Raw genomic sequence first — 8422 nt, forward strand, 5'->3', positions numbered from 1 at the left:
CAGAAGTTCAGCAGCAGTCCCTCCCTTTCACCCTCCCTCCCTCTCTTCCTCCTCCCCCGCCCCCATGGAGAGTCCTGCCTCTGCCTCCTGAGTGCAGGCACCCAGTAGTCTAGTAGAGCACTGGGTCTCCTGGAGTTAACAGACATGGGTTCTGGAAACAAGATGTGGGTCCTCTTCAAGTGCAGTGTGCATTCTTAACCATTGAGTCTCCTCTCCAGTCCTCTGGTTCTCCCCCCCCCCCACTCTCCCACAATATTCTTTAAAGGTTTGGGGTGAACTGGGCAGTAGTGAGTGCATGTAACCACAGGTGGGGGCAGAGGATCAAGAGTCGTAGGTTATTCTTAGCTGCAGACTGAATCTTATGGTAGTAGGGGTAGGACAGGACACATGAGGGGACAGGACACATGAGGGGACAGGACACATGAGGGGACAGGACACATGAGGGGACAGGACACATGAGGGGACAGGACATATGAGGGGGAGGGAGGGTGGGGAGGATGGAGAGAGAGAAGGAATGTGGCTCCTTGTGAAGACCCATTTGAGATGTGAGGAGCAGGTAGCCTGACAGTGCTTTTGCAAGACTTCAGTAGGGGAAAGGGAATGCTGGCCTGGGGTGAGGGGCGGGGCTAAGCTGACAGCTGAGAGGAGAGTGATTGGCAGCTGCTTCCAAGACCAAAGGTCTGTGGGCAGTCCCTCCCCCCACTGGAGTGACTCTTTGATCACAAACTGGCAGTCCTATCATGTCTTTGTCTCCCTCTAGGTGGCAATGTTTGGCGTTTATCACCTTCGTTTTTCAGAAGGCCTAACTTTATCTCTGAGGAGTGCTTTGGAACGTTTATTTTATTACGATGGGTGTTTCACAACTTGCATTGTGAAAACTGAGGGAAACTGAGGTACCATCTGCCATTCACTCAGTGAGTGTTTCACCCTCCCCCCATCCAGTGCAGTATCTTGATGAACTTCAGTCTCAACCGATGTGGGAATCACAACATTGCAGAGTTCACTTGTCCACAGGTGAACTGCCTAATAAAAAGCTGTGCAGGGGGAAAAAAAAAGTTCCCACTTGGATCTCACATGGTTATTACCAGAAAATAAGAAACTCAACTATGTCTTCAAGAGTCCTCATTGCCTGAAACATGAAAAGAGGCTCACATAAATCAGAAATATGGAGGAGATAAGATGGTTGTTCCTGACATTGGGCAGCTCACAACTGCCTGTAACTTTACACCCTCTCCTAGCTCCTGAGGGCTACACACACACACACACACACACACACACACACACACACACACACATAAATAAACATATTTTTTTTAAAGATTTGTTTATTTATTATGTGTACAGTGCACATCCGATCACATTACAGATGGTTGTGAGCCACCATGTGGGTGCTGGGAATTGAACTCAGGACCTCTGGAAGAGCAGTCGGTGCTCTTAACTGCTGAGCCATCTCTCCAGCCCTAATAAACATATTTTTTGAAACACTCCAGAAGTATGGGGAGAGCCTAACATCAACAACAGACAGAGCTGAGTGCAGAGCTCTCACATAACCAATTTGCTCTCTGAATACTTACTCAACAGATACTGAGTATTTGGCCTTTCTTTTAATTTGTTCCCTGATTTACAACTGTCTGGATTCTGTGTATCAATTGGCCTGGCACTGTTTCACTATTTCAAGTACTTTATATATTAAAGAGAGAGAGAGAATGTACATGCGCACGCTCCTATAATCTCAAGTTTTTCCTTGGCCTCATGTTTTGGTTTCTCCTGACAGCTGTGCTTTTTTTCCTTCTTGTAATACACACTTTGCCGTGGACTCCAGCTCTTGGCTTCTGTTTCCTCCACTGTCTTTCTCTCTATTCTTGGAAAAGGGTTTCCATTTCCCTATGATGATCCCGCCCACCTCTCTTTTCCGTTCTCCTCTAGATACCAAGAAGTGAACCTAGGACCTCGAATATATCATACGTACCCATCAAGCTTTCTACCACTGATCTACATCCCCCCCACCTTTTTTCTTAAAACAGGGTCTTGCTGTGTAGCCCTGGCTGCTCTCAAACTCTTTCTTCTCCCGCCTCCATCTCCCAAGTGCTGGAGTTAAAGTGAGCGCCACTGTGGTCAGTTTCCCATTTGCTTCCTCTTTGCCAGCCCCTGCTGCACAGCGCATATTGGCTGATGTGAGTTAAACCGGAAGGGTAGTCTCAGGAGACTTAGCTTTTGTCTGAGGCCAGGGCCCTCTGCACAGTAGACTACAATCCTACACCAGGGTACAGCTGCAGGCTTTTCTGCGAGGACTTCTAAGCTCTATTTATCACCAATAGGATATGAGCTTGGTGCCTGGGTCCTCACTACTGTCAGGTGTCCAGCTATTCTGTGGGTGTGTAGTGGTGTCTCTGACTTTTATTTGCATTTCCCTGGTCATTACCTACAGGGAGTATTTCCTCAGGTGCTACTCAACAGTCACTTGTCTTCTGGGTGAAATGTTTACATTTTCTAAGTATATATTGGGATTGAGTCTCATGGGTCCAGGCTAGCTTCAACTCACCACTTCCCAAGGATGACTTTGTTTGTTTATTGTTTTGGTTTTGGTTTTTTGACACAAGGTTTCTCTGTATAGCCTTGGCTGTCCTGGACTGGATTTGTAGACCAGGCTGGCCTCGAACTCACAGAGATCCACCTGCCTCTGCCTCCCTGAATGCTGCGATTACAGGCTCTGGCTCATCTTCTTGAGCATTAGAGCTAAAAGTCTGGGCTTATGTGCCACCATTCGCAACCTTATATCCTTTCTGCAGGGCTCTGCTGGTTAAGGTTGAAATCTGGTCTTCTCTGGATAGCTGATTCCATGCTCAGACTATGAAGACCTTTGTCAGCCAGGCCCCTCACCCCACCTGATCTGGTGACTCCAGAATTTCGTAAGGGACGTCACACAAAAAATACAGGCCCAACTTTTCCTGATAAGAGGCACATAGAGTTCCAGGAAGTACCTTATCCCTTGCTGTGATCTTAGCCTCCAGAAAATGATCTTTAATTACACCTAGGCACCATCTCCTCACACATAGGATAATTACTGTCTTCCTTCCTGTGATAAAGGCCCCTTTGACTAAGGCACTGTGTCACTGTGTAGATGAGGAATCCTAGCACACTGAGCACTAGTGAATCAGACACATTCACCCTCACTGCCCAGGATTCTATAAATCCCTAACTCACAAATAAAGTTGGCTTGGCTTTGATTTCTCACTCCACTATGACCTTCTGAGACTCTATTCACTCTGGGAGAAACCAGTGCTGGATCTCTGGTGATCCAGGCTGCAGTAGTAGAACTGCCTTTGTAGTCTCTGGGGCAACCACTGCTGGTAGCTCAGCTCAGTGCTGGCCCCTGGGGTAGCACTAGCAGAGCCTTCAGTAACATTCCTTCACCACCTGCCCCAGAGAGGCTGGGAACCCAGCTCTGTCCCTAAGTGACAAGCCTCTGGGGAAGCATTCTCCAAGCATGTGCATCTTCCTGTCTCCCTGTCCTCCTCCCCCAGCAATGCTGGCCTTGGGACCCAAATCTGCCTTCTTGCAGGAACCCAGACCTTTGGAACCCACCAGACCAGCAATGCAGAACCACGCTTTCCTTCTTTAAAAAAATGATTGATTGGTTGATTTTATTTATATGAGAGCTCTGCTTTCATGTACCCCAGAAAAGGCAATCAGATTCCGTTACAGATGGCTGTAAGCCACCATGTGGTTGCTGGGAATTGAACTCAGGACCTCTGGAAAAGCAGCCAGTGCTCTTAACCTCTGAGCCATCTCTCCAACCCTTCAGCCTTATATTCTTAAAACAAAATAAAAGCAGAATCGGCTATTTTATTGTCATTGAAATTGCTGTCACTGTTAATCTTGTAACAGGGATGCGGATAATAAAAAGTCAAGCTATTTAGCTGGACATCGTGGTGCATGCCTGTGATCCCAGCCCTTGGGAGGCAGAGATAGGAGGAGCACCTCAAGTTCAAAGGCTAGCATGGTCTACATAGGAAAGCCAAGCACGATTACGTGGTGAGACTGTCACAGTTTGACTCTTTGTGCCATTGGAGCAAGGAATAGGAAATGTAGACATATAGAAATGGAGTCTGGATGTAGCGCTTTCGTGGTGAAAGCGCCATACTTCGCCATACTCTTACACACCCTTTGTGGCAGGAGTTCTCATGTTTTAATTATGTAGTGTATCTTCTCACCGTGGTGTGCCTGGGCCTCTAGGAGGTCAGCACGTGGTTCAACTGGGGCAAAGGGAAAGGAGTAGAAGTTATGATTATAGGATCGGTGAGTCAGCATCTTGATTTATGGCCCTGTGTTTTATTTTGTTTTGTTTTTTTTTTATGGCCCTGTGTTTTACTGTGAGTGAATGAGATGAGACAGTATTGAAGGATCTTTGTTTTGAGATAGTGTCTTACTATGTGGTCTCCAACTCAGATCCATCCGCCTCTGTGTCCCCAGTGCTAGGACTGTAGGCATGAGCCACCACGCCCAGCTTTGAAAGGTTTTGAACAGAAGATTACATTGATTCTGTGTTGAAAACATAGGTTTGGTAAGTAGGATGAAGTGGAGGACTTCCAGAAGAGACTAGTTAGGAAACCATTGTTGCTGGGCATGATGGCACATGCCTGTAATCCCAGCACTTGGGAAGCAGAGGCAGGCGGACATCTGTGAGTTCGAGACCAAACTGTACTACAAAGTGAGTCCAGGACAGCCAGGAATACAAAAGATCCCTGTCTCAAAAAAAAAAAAAAGAGAGAGAGAGAGAGAGAGAGAGAGAGAAAAGAACCATTGCTAGCTGTATGTAAATCTAACTGTTTGGTAGGAATCTCCACTTAAAGCTTGCCCAGGTTACTGAGTGAGTTCAAATAAAAAGAGGGCTAGGAGCTGGGCATGGTGGTGTAAGCCTTTAATCCCAGTTCTCAGGGAGGCAGAGGCAAATAAATTTCCCTGAGTTCAAGACCAACCTGGTCTACAAATCCAGGCCGGCCACAGCTACACAGAGAAACCCTGTCTCATAAAACCAGAAAGGGGGGGGGGGGGGGGGGGAGGTAGGATATGGCTTGGCAGTAAAGCACTGCTTATCGTATGTGAGGCCTCATGTTCAATCTCAAGCACAGGCAAACTAAACCAACAATGAAAAGCCACTGTAAACTGGACATGGTGGTACACTCCAGAGGAATATAATTCTATACTCAGGAGGTAGAGGCAGGAACATTGCTGTGAATCTAAGACCACAGTTGTCTCAAAAGAAAGAAAGAAAGAAAGAAAGAAAGAAAGAAAGAAAGAAAGAAAGAAAGAAAGAAAGGAAGGAAGAAAGCAAAGGACTTAATTCCACACTGCATTATTGATTTATTTAAAATGTGACCTCTTTCCTTTTGAGACAGGGTCTCACGTAGTCCAGGCTGGCCTCTAATCTTCCGTGCAGCTGGCATTATGTGTGCCCACTTTTGGTGGCAGCGGGGTTGTGTGTTTGTGTCTTCTCAGTGCTGGTGATAAAACCCAGGGCCTCATTCATGCTGCTCAGTGGTAACTCCGCCCCAGGTCACAGTCCCAGCTCGGCTGCAGCTCTGACTGCTGCACAATGGATTGCACACCAGCATCTTGAGCAACACATCACTCCATTCATCCTGTGTGACACTTGACACAGATCACTTTCGTCTTGCATAATGTTTCATCGTTCCTGGGACCAACCTTGGTCTGAACTTGAGTCATTTCCTGCTAAATTTTTACATCTACCTCGTGATGCCAGCAGGCTTGCTGGTCTTAAAGAAAAACAGGTAACTCAGCAGCTCTATCAGGCTCTGACCTTTGCCCTAGTTTTTGGTGTAATGGCATGTGTGCTCTGGAGAACTTTCACAGTAAGTCTGATTCCCTGACGTTATTAATAGTAGTGAAGGCGAGCCTATTACTCACTTTTAGCCTAACTAAATATCTCCTAATCATCGTTAGCGCATGCATTTAAAAATGCAGCAGTCTCTTCTCTTTCTTTTCTCTTTTTGTTGCTTTCTGAGACAGTCACCTGCTCCTTGGGCTGAGGATGACTGGAATTTCTGCTCCTCCTTCCAGCACGTCTTGGAGGGCTGCAGTTAAAGACATGCACCACTGCATGCAGATTGACTCTGTGCTGGGGTTCGAACTCAGGGCTTCAGATATACTAAATGAGCTATGCTCCCAGGCTGGACTCAGCTCAGATTTGCCTGTCTCTGCCTCTCAAGTGCTAGGACCAAAGGCATGCACCATCACTGCCTGGCTGTTTGCTCTTTTGAGAGAGAACCTCACTGTGCCTACAATTCCAACACTCTGGAACTAAAGGATGATGCATTGTTCCAAGTCTACAGCCAGCCTGTGCCTAGAGAACGCTGCCTAAAAGGCCAAAAAGCTAGAACGTGCTTTGCACTATGTCTGTTCAGTTCTTTATATTTTGGTACCAGGGACTGATCCCAGCTCTGCTTAGGGACCAGCTCTACCACTGAGTCTCATCCTGCTTCCTTTGTAAACTCTCTGCCCTTGGGTTGTAGCCCTGTCACACAACTCCAGACTGACAAGATCACCCCCAAGAGAAAAATCTCTTCAAACAACCCTGAGCTCTGTATGTGAGCAGGGACAATGTGTGTAGACTAAAGGTTACACCTTGAGAGCAAAGGTTGAGACCAGAGGGTGGAAACCTTTGACTACAAATGGCAAATAGGTTTGATTTTGCAGGCCATGGGTCCTCTATCCTGATTTCTCAACTCTGTCATTATTAACTGAAAGCAGCCAGTGAGTGCACAGTCAGATAGACACTGGCCTTCTTCCAGAGGGTGTATTTGTAATGACAAGTGGTGGGCAGGAGTTGGTTGTGTTTACCAATCCCTGCTAACTGCTGATTTTCAAACACGCCTTTTGATAACTCCTGGAGCTGAGATGGGACAAGAGGAAACGACTACATTCTTTTCTTCCACCTTCTTCAAGCAGAAACATTAAACTTTAATAGATCTTGTTTACATGGTTTTTACTTTAGATTTACATATTCAATAGATTTTGTTTTTATAATTTTGTTGTTGTTCTTTGAGACAAGTTTCTCTGTACAGCTAGCCTTGGCTGTCCCAAAACTCACTCTGTAGACCAGGCTGGCCTCAAATTCACAGAGATTCACCTGACTTTGCCTCCCAAGTGCTGGGATTAAAGGTATATAACTAATTTCAACAGTGAATTTGTAGCCAAAAATTTAGAAAGCTTCTTGTTTGTTAAAGTTCATTATAGGTGTGAATCGTCAGGTTCTTCAGTCTAAGCCACTCTGCTCTGGGTCACTTTTTCTGCCCTAGTAAGTTATCTGATAGCTCATTTCTTCACTTATGTATTCACTGGTTTATATGTATTTGTGTGTGCCTATGTGTATGTATGTACATACACCAGTGTGTACAGAAGCCTTAGAGGCCAGAAGAGGGTGTTGGAATCCCCTGGAATTGGAAGTACAGGCAGTTGTGAGCCACTATATGGGTGCTGAGAACAAGACCAGGTTCTCTGCAAGAGCGGCAATAGCTCTTAATGTCTGGGCCATCTCTAGCCCCTCCAATAGTCACTTCTGGTCGTGGCACCTCTCATACTATAGTGGTCCCCAATTTACCACCTTTACTCTGTCTACTCTCTCTCCTTAAAAGTAAATATTTTCTATTTTGTGAGCTCCAAGGAAGGAGAGGCTTCTGACTGATCTTGTAGACCAGTCCCTAGGCTCTCTACGTAAGATACCTCGGTTTTCTTCATGTTCCGTTGCCCAGTGTACCCTCTGCCACCCCACACTTTCTGCTGGTGGTATTCTCAAATGCTAGTGGCTTCATGCAATCACCTCTTTTTCACCACCCAGAGGTTCCTTAATGTTTCTTCTGTTCTCTCTCTCTCTCTGACTCTCTCTCTCTCTGTCTCTCTGTCTCTCTGTCTCTCTCTCTCTCTCTCTCTCTCTCTCTCTCTCTCTCTCTCTCTTCCGTGTGTGTGTGTGTGTGTGTGTGTGTGTGTGTGTAACTCATGGCCTATGTATGCAGAGCATGCACTTTACCACTGAGCTATGTCCCTGTCACAGCTCTTGGGGCTTTTATGAGCTATGTCCCTGTCACAGCTCTTGGGGCTTTTAGAGGTCCATGTCCCTCCCTGATGCTGGATTAATGTTCCTAAGCTCAGGGAGCAAGAGGCTCCTTGTGTGGCTCTCCCAGCACAGACATCACTCACCATAGCACACACCTGAATGCTTTCTTGGGGCAGAAGTGGAGCATGGCTTTACAGAGCGCAGCCTGTGTGCTCAGCTCATCTTAGCTGGCCAGTCACCCACTCCTTTCCCTCCTGATCGACCTTAAAGGTCACAATTATGATGCACAGGTGCTTCTCTCCGTTCAGGGATTATTAGAGGACCTATCTGGTGCTCAGGATATGAGAA

The sequence above is a fragment of the Acomys russatus genome, chromosome 2 (genome assembly GCF_903995435.1).
Source record: "Acomys russatus chromosome 2, mAcoRus1.1, whole genome shotgun sequence".
NCBI lineage: Eukaryota > Metazoa > Chordata > Mammalia > Rodentia > Muridae > Acomys > Acomys russatus.